The 14,130-nt window shown below is 41.8% G+C and overlaps 1 protein-coding gene across 1 annotated transcript in view; it reads right to left on the bottom strand.

Moving 5' to 3' along the window:
- Nucleotides 1-7,296, bottom strand: part of LOC132385072 (transgelin-like) — an 18,153-nt gene extending 10,857 nt beyond the window's left edge. Inside the window, exon 1 of the mRNA XM_059956786.1 lies at nucleotides 7,138-7,296. The gene's annotated coding sequence lies outside the window, so the exon portion shown is untranslated. The remainder of the gene's footprint in view (nucleotides 1-7,137) is intronic.
- Between the last annotated feature and the right edge of the window lie 6,834 nt (nucleotides 7,297-14,130).

Here is a 14,130-nt window from a genome sequence, read left to right on the forward strand (position 1 = left end):
CAAGGCACAATTTGTGGCTGGTTGAGATCCTCGTTCATGGCAACTTCCAAAGTGTTGATGGTGGGAGACCACTGTCAAAGTTTCATGGTTAGACTCCCTTATTGGTCATTAAAAGATGACACGTGGGAGGAAATAGTTTTTTTAAGCCTACGTGCAAAGGTTGCTGGTATAAATTGTTTCATGTGCTAGAAAATTGTGGATGGAATGGAATATTCTTATCTGGTGTTATACAAAGAAGTTCAATAATAAACAGATGAAGGGGGTTGGATTCAGGACACAGGATATCCAATTACATAGCCAATGCAAGTCAAAGGGAAGCAATGTGCATGTTTCATTTGTACTCTGGTTAGAGCTCAACTTCAAATAGGCCATGAGACACAAATGCAACAGTTGGGAGGCAGTGCAGAGAACAGCTGGAATACCAATAAATTATGTTAAAGACAAGGCAGAAAAGAGATACTTGGGTATATTTTAAGAAAAAAATTGAAATTGTACTTTAAGTTGAACCCTAGGACACAGATTCAAGCTCAATGCCTTTCAAAAGCTGATGTCAAAATATGTTCCTATAATGTGAACAGTCAATATAAATAAAGTTCAGGTAAAGTACTTTCAGAGGGTTGCCTATATAAACATGTCAAAGTACCAGTCTGAATGAGCAAGCTATTAGTTATAATTCCTTGAAAATGGTGTCACATGTAGATAGAGTCGTAAAGAAAATTTTGGCACATTGGTCTTTGCAAATCAGAGTATTGAATACAGGAGTTGGGATGTTATGTTAAAGTTGTAAAGACTTTTGTCAACCTTAATTTGGAGTATTGTATGCCATTCTAATCACCTATCTACAGAAAAGGTATCAATAAGATTGAAAGAGTGCAGACAAAATTTAGAAGATGTTGCCGGGACTTGAGAAACTGAGTTACAGAGAAAGGTTGAATAGGTTAAGACTTTATTCCCCGGAGCACAGGAGAATGAGGGGGGATTTGATAGAGGTATACAAAATTATGAAGGGTGTAGACAGGGTAAATGTAAGCAGGCTTTTTCCACTGAGGTTGGGTGAGACAAGAACTAGAGGTCATAGGTTATGGGTGAAAGGCAAAATGTTTAAGGGGAACCTCTTCACCTAGAGGATGGTGAGAGTGTGGAACAAGCTGCCAACGTAAGTGGTGGATTCAGATTTGATTGTGACATTTAAGAGAAGTTTGGATAAATACATGGATGGGAAGGATCTGGACGGCTATGGATGAGGAGCAGGTCAATGAGACTAGGCAGGACAGTTCAGAATGGATTAGATGGGCCAAAGGGCCTGTTTCTATTCTATGATTCTATATGGCTTCTGGTTCCAAGTTTGTCAAGCCGAGGAGTGGTGGTGAGGGACAAGCTCCCACTACCTAAGAGTGCTCCTCACAGCATGCGCTTCAAATAGCCTCTGACGACCAAGCCCAACTCCTGGCCTTCTCATGTGGCTTAGCCTCTAAGCCCAGCAGAACTTTTTCTACTGACAGGAGAAGGGGCAAAGGTGGGTCCTGGCACCTTAAAACCAGTGCATCGGGTAGATGGAGCTAAGAGAGGGAAAACTCTGATCTCAAACCTCCGCTGCCTTGCAGCCATACCCACTCATGGGAAAGGCTTCGGGAATAAACCCTGAAGACAAATCCGGAGCTGGAGTCCCTAAGGCAGTCCGACGTTGCCTTCAACCTCATTCTGGCAACTCCTGCAACGTCACTGGTGCCAAGCTGTATCGGCCCTTGCCCTTCCCTTGGACAACATCGGTGTTGTGGAGAGGGGAGACTTGCAGCAACTGCCGGTCTCCCATACAACCTTGTCCATGCCTGCATCCTGGAGAGGGCACAGATCCATGGTCTCACAAGACTAATAGATGCCACACATATGGCTTCTACATCTGTAGCAGAGAATTTTTAAACTAATAACACCAGGTTGAGGAAGTGTTTCAGCATCAGTAGCTCATAAAGTTGATAAGTTGACAACAGCTTGGATCCTGTTCACGCCTCTGCCCTGCCATCCTTCAGTAAAAAATGTGCACACTAAAAATCATAAAAAATCAAGAAGGTCCAGTCTGATGGTTGAGCTGATGAGTTCAAATATCAATGTAATCTACAGGCAGACAGAGAGTCAGAGTCCTTATGGTCTCTCTGATGTTAGATGTAATAGCCTAAAATTCCAATTTTCCATCCATTTGCCAGACTCCCATGAGAATGCGACCGGAATACTGAGCTGTACCCATGACATGTTTGTCTGAGAAAAAATAAACAGTGCAGTATACTAAAATAACAAATATGCTGCATAATGTCAGAGAGGTGGGAGTATTCATTTTGCTTGATCAGGCAACTGCTGCACACCACCAATATTAGACTGGACTTCTGATGGTTTTATTAAATCCCTCAAACTATATAGGAACAAACTTCTGAAAGAAAAATTAAGGTACCAAAGGAGGAAATGCATTTCATTCTTCAACATGCTTTCCCACAATGAACATTGGTTTTGGATATAGAGTTTAACAGTGGATTTATTTTTAAGTTAGCGTTCAAAGCCTCAAGTGGCATTCATGGTACAATATCTTCATCTCAACTGAAAGCCTTGAGCTCAAAATATATGACTATAAGTATAGTTGACTAATCAGACTTCAGACACTTCTTTTAACCAGCATAACTCGACAATGGAACAGAAAAGCCTACAAAAAGTGGATACAGCCCAGTCCATCACAGGAAGAGCCCTCCCTGCAAAAGAAATTCTGATCTTATAGAACATAGAATAATACAGCACAGTACAGGCCCTTCGGCCCACAATGTTGTGCCAACCTTTAAACCCTGCCTCCCATATAACCCCCCACCTTAAATTCCTCCATGTACCTGTCTAGTAGTTTCTTAAACTTCACTAGTGAATCTGCCTCCACCACTGACTCAGGCAGTGCATTCCATGCACCAATCACTCTCTGAGTAAAAAACCTTCTTCTAATATCCCCCTTGAACTTCCCTCCCCTTACCTTAAAGCCATGTCCTCTTGTATTGAGCAGTGGTGCCCTGGGGAAGAGGCGCTGGCTGTCCACTCTATCTATTCCTCTTAATATCTTGTATACCTCTATCATGTCTCCTCTCATCCTCCTTCTCTCCAAAGAGTAAATAAAGCCCTTTCTTCCGTGACAATATTCACCTCCTCCTCCCTGTCACCACCAAATCAAAACATAGAACTCAGAATTAAGAAATGGATCTCCCAAGAGCACACATTGGAAATATCACTGTGATTCTCTGGTATGAAGTACTATAATGCTATCTAGATGCTGTCCCTTTGCTGGTAACAATACACAGGCAAAATACGCCTTCATTCAGGTCCAAACAGGATTTTAAAATCAATGAGAGAATAAACAAGATGTGTTACGGTGGTACGACCACGTCCAGGAGAGGTTCTCAGAATGATCCCAGGAATGAAAGGGTTAATGTATGAGGAGGGTTTTATGGCTCTGGGTCTGGACTCACTGGAGTTTAGAAGAATGATATTGAAACCTATTGAATGTTGAAAGGCCTCGATAGAGTGGATGTGGAGAAGATGTTTCCTAGTGGGCCCAGCCTCAGAAGAGGGACATCCATTTAGAACAGAGATGAGAAGGAATTTATTTAGCCAGAGGGTGGCAAATTTGTGGAATTCATTGCCACAGACAGCTGAAGAAGCCAAGACATTGGATATATTTAAAGTGGAGGTTGATGGGTTTTTGATTAGTAAGGGCATCAAAGATTCCAGGGAATGGCCCAATTCTCCTATGTCTTATGGTTTATGTCTGCCATAGGCCTAGATTTTGGAATGGTCCTTTAATAGGGACTCCACAAACTCCGCATGTTGAGTGGGATGGAGTTTATAGACCTATAGGGTCCCGAGCAGCACAGAGATGCTGCTTTACAATTTCAGAAACCCATGTTCAGTCCTGGCCTCCAGTGCACTGTGTTCACCATGTGATTGCATGGCCTTTCAACTCAGGAGCTGCAGTTTCTTCATCCCAAAAGACATGGAAGTTGGTTGGTTAACTGCCTGCTGTTAATAGCTCCCACTATGTAGCTGAGCAGTAAAATCCCAGGGCAGTAAATGGGTGTGTGGAGAATACAACTCTAATATTCTTCTGGGGCTTCATGCAGTAGATAATACAAGGACAAGTGAGAAGAGAAACTGCACTGTTTTTTACTCAACACTTAACATTATGATTCAAATTGTGATTTTCTGATGAGCAGCATGGGGAGAAGTGCAAGTTCAAGTTTACTCTTGCTATGCAGGAGCCTCACTTCCTCTCAGATTAATTTTAGTTCACCAAAATCTTCAACTTTTCAATTATGATTACAGTTATGTTAAAGCTCATTGCAATGGCCCTGGTAAGTCACAACATTCAGACATAAAGTAAATGGAGCCAAATGTCAATCATTATACACTCAGTGGCCACTTTATTAGGTACACTTGTACACCTGCTTATTAATACAAATATCTAATCAGCCAATCATACGGCAGCAACTCAATGTATAAATCATGTAGATGTGGTCAAAAGGTTCAGACCAAACATCAAAATGGGGAAGAAATATGGTCTACGTCACTTTGACCGTGGAATGATTGTTGGTGCCAGTCAGGGTGATTTGAGTATCTCAGAAACTGCTGATCTCCTGGGATTTTCACACACAACAGACTCTAGAGTTTACAGACAATGGTGTGAAAAACAAAAAAACACATCCAGTGAGCAGCAGTTCTGTGGGTGAAAACACCTCGTTAATGAGAGAGGTCAGAGGAGAATGGCCAGACTGGTTCAAGCTGACAGGGAGGTGACAGTAAGTCAAATAACCACACATTACAACAGTGGTGTGCAGAAGAACATCTCTGAATGTCTAACATGTCGAATCTTGACGTGGATGGGCTACAGCAGCAGAAGACCATACCGGGTCCCACTCCTGTACCCAAGAGTGGGCACTGAGTGTATGTAATCATTTTAAGAAGTGTAACAAATCTTTAGCCAGGATTCTCTTTAAAATCCTCCTTAGCTTCTAATATCCAAAAGTCAATTTGCCTTTTAATAATATTGTACAACAATAAGATTGTATGGTTCTTTCTTCATGAAAAACAGGAATGTAATAAGCAGGCTTTTATAAATACGGTTAACACTCCAGCCTTCTCCACACAGCACATCAAACATATAAGCTGGGAGTAGCGTAATTTGTGTTTATAATCATGTTTTTCTTGTGAATGTTGTATCTTTTGTACTGTACCTATATTGCTGCTGCAAGCAAAGTTTTTCATTGCACCTGTGCCTTTAACAAGCACTACATCAAAGCTCTTTCCCTGCACTATTTACTAATCATTGTCTGCAACTACAAAGGTTAATTCATCCTAAAGTATGAGCATCTGACAATGAAGTATATGCAGAAATCATAAAGAAATTCCTCCTCATCTCTGTTCTAATGGGATGTCCTTCTTTTCTGAGGCTGTGCCCTCTGTGTGGTCGCCACAGAAAGAAACATCCTCTCCACTTCCACTCTATCAATGCCTTTCAACACACACAAAATGCTGGTGGAACACAGCAGGCCAGGCAGCATCTATAGGAAGAAGTACAGTCGACATTTCGGGCCGAGACCCTTCGTCAGGACTAACTGAAAGGAAAGATAGTAAGAGATTTGAAAGTAGGAGGGGGAGGGAAAATGCAAAATGATAGGAGAAGACGGAGGGGGTGGGATAAAGCTGAGAGCCGGAAAGGTGATTGGCAAAAGGGATAGGATAATAGGACAGAGGGCCTAGGGAGAAAGAAAGGGGGAGGGGAGCACCAGAGGGAAATGGAGAACAGGCAAGGAGTGATTGTGAGAGGGGCAGAGAGAGAAAAAGGAGAAAGGGGAATGAATAAATAAATAAGGGTTGGAGTGACAACACCTTATATTCCCTGTAGGTAGCCTCCAACCTAATAGCATGAACATTGATTTCTCTAACTTATGTTAATGCCCCTCCCCCCTTCTTACCCCATCCTTTATTTATTTGATATCCCCCACTGTTCTTGGATTTAAAGACGCGAGTGTTCTTGGTGAAGGGGCGCGGGGAGTTGGGAAAGGTGTGAGCGGTGTGGGAGGGGAGAACGGTTAAATAAAACAAATAGAACAGAGACAGGTAGATATCACTACGGTCGTTTAAAAATCCAAACTAAATATTCGTATCACGTGCCAGAACTTGCTGGGTTGCATTGTAAACGTTGCAAGTACTCGACATAAAATTTGCAAATGAGAAATACTTTGGGTGCAGGGGCACTCCTGTCTCCCGAGTTAACACTGGCGGGACACGACGAGCGAAAATTGCGCCATCGTCGCGACCAGGATATAGGGACACAAAGGAGCCTCCCGATCCAGAGAAACTAAAGTCAATAGAGAACAATAAAAGGCCACTCCTGCCGAGAAATAAGAGCGATTCGGATAGTAAAATTACAAAAAGAAACGTACATGTTGTGAAATCAAATAAAACGCTGGCACAGATGGACTAGAATATGTAAGATCAGAGTCAACGTTCTAGGTCAAAGACATGCCGAGTACTTTCAACATTTTCCAGTGTTGGATCCGAGTGTAGTTCTCTTAAGTAATTTGTTTTGCAAATTACCATTTTATACAAGTCAGTATACTTCACTCGCAGGTGTGGACATTTCTGACAGTCTCACTACCAGTTGAAAACCAACTCTCTCTGGGATTTCTAGAATCACGAGTTTACAGTTCTTTGTCACGAAAAAATCTACAGCGAAATTCCAGATTCCCGAAGGAAGAATTTCACTGCATCCTAACAGCCACACCCAAGATCTGAAACAAACTACTCAACACGGCGGGGAGCTATCGCCGCTTTTGGAATACAAGGCAGACTAACAACGATATAAAGTTTAGAAACTTGTTATTTGGAATAACACACATTAGAAATGCTGTGAGTTAGGTTTGGTTTGTGAAAAAAACTTATTCGTGTTGCAAGGATTAGTACTGTAGTTTGAACAATCTATAATTACGTTAAATTATTTTGCCAAACTTTTTAAACCATAACGAAAATAAATCCATTTCAATTAAATTCAGCTACAAGGCATGGGTTACATTTAAGAAACAACAAAAAAATGCAATAATTTATTTTCGCACTTACTTTTCCACAAGGCAGACAGACAGAGATGTTCACAGACTCTGTGCTGACCACAGAATACAACTGCTGCGCCTGGAACCGCTTAAAAATCTCCTTATCATCATGACATCAGTTTATTAAGTAAAGGAAAGAAACGCCTTACATGGACTCTGAGTTTTGGGGCTGAATCCTTATTTGGTGAAAGGCACAAAGAGACAATAAGCAAGAGGTTGGTTCATTAAAATTGACGCATTCTCCAGATTCCAAACTTATGCTCACGACAGAGCCAGTGGGTTTAGCGCAAAACGTCATCCTATAGCCTAGCCCATTTATGGACAGTTTAAAACTAGATTCTTTTGAAAAAGCTATTCTTTTAAAACAGTGTTTGTAAAGAAAAGTCCCCAAAGTGTTGGTTACTTGTCAAGAGTGACAGGTTTTGTTTTTATAATTGCACGACTGAAAGAGGATATCTTTCAATGCCCTCGTCAAAATCCTCTTATGTGAGCTCCAAAGCTTTGACTCGAGAACCACCAACAGTTATTGGTGCGGATCTAAAACAGATTGACTTTGGATAAGGAAACAGTGACATGCTAGTCAAAGACATGCTAGTCAAAGTTAGTCAACATTTAAAAGTCCTAATGAATAACTAATACAGTGACACGGTGCCTTACTTTAGATTCTTGTGGTTTGAAATAATTTTAGTTAACCTATGTATCCCTGTTTCTTTACACCTGGTATAGTGTGCCACCCTTCTGCACCGCACGAGTGAGTAATCGGTACTGTCATAATTCCGCGGAGAGGGTGGCGCCTGCTGGTTTATCCGCCGTAGAAAATCGCTGTTCGGGCGATATTGAACTCCAGATGCATGTGGCATGGAATGTTATCTGTAAACGTTGCTTTGAGTCACAGTGGTGTGTGACCCATATCCTGCCACGATCAACGTGATAAGGGTCCCGACAGGAAACAGTTAACTGTTCATTTCCCTTCACAGATACTGTCTGGCCGCCTGAGTTCTTCTGACATTTAATTTTTGCTCCAGATTCCAGCATCTGTAGTCCCTTGTGACATTTTTAGTCTTCCTGTGTTGAATGTCTGTGTTCTGCCTGGAGAGGAACCAGTTTTCCCAATCACTGTGTCAGTGTATAACCATCTGCAAGTGGAAATGGTGGATGTGGGTTTGAATGCAACATATAAGAGAAATTTGGATAAGTACATAGATGGGAAGGTATGAAAAGCTATGGTCCAGGTGTGGGTCAATGGGACCAAACAGAATAGTATTTATGTTCTATGCTGTAGTGCTCTATGATTATAACTTTTTAACCTACTCGAAAATCAATCTAACCCTTCCCTCCCACATCAGCCTCAATTTTTCAATCATCCATGTGCCTGTCTAAGAGTCTTTTGAAAGGTCACTCTATGATGAAAGGTCACCAACTTGAAGCATTCTGATGAAAGATCTCAGCCTAACATGTTGACTGCTTATTTCCCTCAATGGATGCTGCTTGTGAGCACATACCATGAGGCTCATGGATCTCTTCTGTCCTACTATTAATAGACTCTCATATAACAAGATGGACAGTTGACTTCGCAATCTACCTCATTATGATTTTGCACCTTACTGTCTACCTGCAATGCACTCTCTCTGTGGCTGTTACACTCTATTCCACATTCAGTTATTGTTTTACCTTGTTCTACCTCAATGCACTGTGTAATGATTTGGCCTGTAAGAAAAGTATGCAAGAGAAGCTTTTCACTGTATCTTGGTACATGTGACAATAAACCAATATCAATACCTGCTGAATTCATGCCCCCCCCCCCACCAGCTTGCTCTGCTGTGAGTCTGCACCATCTAATGTTTAAATTTTATTAGTAATTCTATTTTTACAGCCTTTTGAGCATGCAAGGAGTGATTCTGAGAGGGACAGAGAAAACAGAGAGAGAAAAGAAGAAAAAAAAGGAATAAACAAACAAACAAATAAATAAATAAGGGGTGGGGTAAGAAGGGGAAGAGGGGCATTAACGGAAGTTAGAGAAATCAATGTTCATGCCTACCCAGACGGAATATAAGGTGTTGTTGCAGATGTGGCGGAGACAGAGGAATTGTGAGAAGGGGATGGCATTTTTGCAACAGACAGGGTGGGAAGAGGAATAGTCCAGACAGCTGTGAGAGTCAGTAGGCTTATATTAGATAAATTGTCTCCAGAGATGGAGACCGAAAGATCAAGAAAGAGGAGGGAGGTGTTGGAAACGGACCAGGTAAATTTGAGGGCAGGGTGAAAGTTAGAGGCAAAGTTAATGAAGTCATCGAGCTCAGCATGCCAATGCAGTCGTCGATGTAGCAAAGGAAAAGCGGGAGACAGATACCACGATAGGCTTGGAACATAGACTGTTCCACAAAGCCAACGAAAAGGCAGGCATAGCTAGGACCCATACGGGTGTCCATGTTCAGTTCTGCACTAAATGTCATCAGTACAAGAGAAAGGTGCTTTGCTTAGAAATGACTAATTTGTAATGGCAACAGCTCTCAGTGATTGTATTTAGATGGCTTCATAGCAATGAGAAACCTTTAAATATCTAACTTCACACAGCTTATCAGCAATTGAACCAATCCCATTCCTGTAGCAGCCACCCTATGTCTTGAGAATGGGAGTATCTGAATACAAGTCACCTTCCTGCCCTCCCACTGTTGTTCCCTAAATTTCACATTATTCTTCAACTTAATTCAGTTTTGTATCTCTTGATTTTCATAAGTGGTGAAGTTCTTTTTTTCATACCATGTTAGCATTAGCTAAAAGTTAACGACCAATTAAATTGTCCAAAAACATAAACATAAAACATAGAAATCTACAGCACATTAAAGGCCCTTGGTCCACAATGTTGTGCCAACCATGTAACCTACTCTAGAGTAATCTACTCTAGAAACTGCCTAGAATTACCCTACTGGATAACCCTCTATTTTTCCAAGCTCCATGTGCCTATCTAAGAGTCTCTTAAAAACCTATCGTTTCTGCCTCCATCGCCGCCGCCGACAGCCCATTCCACACACTCACCACTCTCTGTGTGAAAACTTACTCCTGACCTCTCCTCTCTACCTACTTCCAAGCACCTTAAAACTGTGCCCTCTCGTGCTAACCATTTCAGCCCTGGGAAAAAGCCTCTGACTATCCACACGATCAAAGCCTCTCATCATTTTATACACCTCTATCAGGTCACCTCTCAACCCTGGAAAACAGATACCCTCTATCCACTCTATCAATGCCTCTCGTAATCTTGTAGATCTCTATCAGATCTCCTCTCAGCCTTTAACACTCCGGAGGCAACAACTCAGTCTCAACCCAGGTTTATCCAACCTCTCGTGATAGTACATGCCCTCTAAACCAGACAGCATCCTGGTGAACCTCTTCTGCACCCTCTCCAAAGCCTCAACATCCCTCCTATAGTGGGGCAACCAGAACTGTACGCAATACTCCAGATGCAACCTCACGAGTTTTATAAAGTTGCAACATAATTTCCTGACTTTTGAAGTCAATGCCTCGACTAATAAAAGCAAGCATTCCATAAACCACCTTATCGACCTCTGTAGCTCTTTCAAGGAGTTGTGAACTTGGATCCCAAGATCTCTCTGTTCAGCAACACTGTTCAGAACCTTTCCCTTAACAGAGTACTGTCTCCTTGCATTTCCCCTACCGAGGGGCAACACCTCACATTTATCTGGGTTAAACTCCATCTGCCGTTTCTTAGCCCATATCTGCAACTGATCTATATCGTGCTGTATTCTTTGCCAGTCTTCTACACTGTCCACAACTCCACCAATCTTGGTATCATCCACAAATTTACTAACCCATCCAGGTAACCCATCCATATACATTTTCATTCATATCATTTCTATATCATGCTGTATTCTTTACCAGTCTTCTACACTATCCACAACTCCACCTATCTTAGTATCATCCACAAATTTACCAATCCACCCATCTACATTTTCATCCAGGGCATTTAAATATACTACAAAGAGCAGAAGTCCCAGCACAGATCCCTGTGGAACTCCACTAATCACAGACTTCCAGATCAAATATGTCTCTTCAACCACCACCCTTTGTCTTCTTTGCACAAGCCAGTACTGAATTCAAACAGACAATTTGCAGCAGATCCCATGCATCTTAATCTTCTGGACTAGACTCCCATGAGGGACTTTGTCAAATGACTTAAAAATCCATGTGGACAACATCCACTGCCCTACTCTCTCTCATCACCTTGTCAAAAAACTAATTTGCTAAGGCATGACCTGCCAAACACAAAGCCATGCTGGTTCTCCCTAATTAGGCCATGAGTTTCCAAATAGTCATATATCCTAACCCTAAGATATATTTTCCTACAACTGATGTGAGACTCACCGGTCTATAGTTCCCAGGATTTTCCCTTGTCACCTCTTTAAATAGAGGAACAACATTAGCCACTCTCCAGTCCTCCAGGACCTCACTTGTGGCTAGAGAGGTCAAGGACCCAGCAAACTCATCTGTTGCCTCCTTCAATAACCTGGGGTAATTCCCACCAGGCCCTTACACATAATACTCCAAGCATTAAGATATACACACTTCAAACTATCTGACCCATCATACCTGCTATTTCAATTTTTCCTTTCAATACTTTCCCTGACATCTTCCTTCTGGTTCGACCTTTCCCTTATCGACCTGGGGCTCCGGTACTTTGATAATAAATTTACTTTGAACTTTGAAGAAAGGCATATGTTCAAGTGCTACTCTATGAGCTCAGCACAGCTGAGCACTTCATGGATTTCCTATGGAAATGCCCTTTTGACAGAGGTATTAAACTGTAGACTTTAAAGTAAAAAAGAAAAAAAGAGTTACAGAAAAAATATACAAGAATTTTGGCAGGAGTTGAGGACCTGAGTTACAGAGAAAGGTTGAATAGGTTAGGACTTTATTCCCTGGAGCATAAAAGATTGAGGGGAGATTTGATAGAGGTATATGAAAATCATGAGTGGATATAGATAGGGTAAATGCAAACAGGCTTTTTCCACTGAGGTTGACTGAGACTAGAACTAGAGGTCATAGGTTAAGAATGAACTATGAAATATTTAAGGGCAACCTGAGGGAGAACTTCACTCAGAGGATGGTGCGAAACATGAACTACAGAGTACAATCCACAAAATGTGTCAATTAAATCTTGCCTAAGACCCAGGACTCCAGCAGCAATAAGTGAGAGGGAGAGAGAGACTAGTGCTGAACACAGTCGCTCGCCTTCTGCACATGTCCTCATTGATTTCAATCTTCCTTGATGCTTTAATAAGCAAGATCAGCAAAAAATAGAGTCAATTATGGGCTCGCACCCCGTCTCCAAGCTGCACACTCCACTCCAAACCTCACTGAACTCCCTTGGAGATAGCAAAGCGCCAGATAGCTCAATCAGTCTGAAAATACACCATCAAAGTGCAGATCACAGGTTCCAATAGTAGCAGGATCATATCTGAAAGAAGAAGTAGAAGAAGAAGTAAAAAATGTAAAAGAATTAGTTTTGTGAACTGTCTGAAGGAAGTTGCCTTTGGTTGCATTGTCCACTAGTGCGAAGTTGTGTTCTGTGGGGTTCTGCTGACCATGGGGGATGGGGGATTTCAACATCTAGGTAGACTGGGAGAATCGGAATGGTACTGGACCCCAAGAAAGGGAGTTTGTGGAGTGCCTCTGAGTTGGATTCTTGGAACAGCTTGTACTGGAAACTACCAGGGAGAAGGCAATTCTAGATTTAGTGTTGTGCAATGAACCGGATTTGATCAGGGACCTCGAGGTAAAGGAACCATTAGGAGGTAGTGACCATAATATGATATGTTTTAACCTACAGTTTGAGAAGGAGAAGGGAAAATCAGATGTGTCAGTATTACAGTTGAACAAAGGGAACTATGGAGCTATGAGGGAGGAGCTGGCCAAAGTTCAATGGAACAATATCCTCGCAGGGAAGACAGTGGAACAAAAATGGCAGGTATTTCTGGGAATAATGCAGAGGGTGCAGGATCGGTTCATTCCAAAGAGGAAGAAAGATCCTAAGGGGAGTAAGGGGCGGCCGTGGCTGACGAGGGAAGTAAAGGGCAGTATAAAAATAAAAGAGAAGAAGTATAACATAGCAAAGATGAGCGGGAAACCAGGGGACTGGGAAGCTTTTAAAGAGCAACAGAAGATAACAAAAAAGGAAATACGCCAAGAAAAAATGAGGTATGAAGGTAAACTAGCCAAGAATATAAAGGTGGATAGTAAAAGCTTCTTTAGGTATGTGAATAGCAAAAAAATAGTTAAGACCAAAATTGGGCCATTGAAGACAGAAACGGGTGAATTTATTATGGGGAACAAGGAAATGGCAGATGAGTTGAACAGGTACTTTGGATCTGTCTTCACTAGGGAAGACAGAAACAATCTCCCAGATGTAATAGTGGCCAAAGGAACTAGGGTAAAGGATGAACTGAAGGAAATTTATATTAGGCAAGAAACAGTGTTGGATAGACTGTTGAGTCTGAAGGCTGATAAGTCCCTGGGACCTGATGGTCTGTATCCCAGGGTACTTAAAGAGGTGGCTCTAGAAATCGTGGACGCATTGGTAATCATTTTCCAATGTTCTATAGATTCAGGAACAGTTCCTGCTGATTGGAGGGTGGCTAATGTTGTCCCACTTTTCAAGAAAGGAGGGAGAGAGAAAACAGGGAATTATAGACCGGTTAGCTTGACGTCAGTGGTGGGAAAGATGCTGGAGTCAATCATAAAAGAGGAAATTATGACACATTTGGATAGCAGTAAAAGGATCAGTCCAAGTCAGCATGGATTTATGAAGGGAAAATCATGCTTGAATAATCTTCTGGAGTTTTATGAGGATGTAACTATGAAAATGGACAAGGGAGAGCCAGTGGATGTAGTGTACCTAGACTTCCAGAAAGCTTTTGTTAAAGTCCCACATAGGAGATTAGTGGCAAAATTAGGGCACATGGTATTGGGGGCAGAGTACTGACATGGA

Source organism: Hypanus sabinus, chromosome X2 (assembly GCF_030144855.1).
Source record: "Hypanus sabinus isolate sHypSab1 chromosome X2, sHypSab1.hap1, whole genome shotgun sequence".
In the NCBI taxonomy this organism is placed as follows: domain Eukaryota; kingdom Metazoa; phylum Chordata; class Chondrichthyes; order Myliobatiformes; family Dasyatidae; genus Hypanus; species Hypanus sabinus.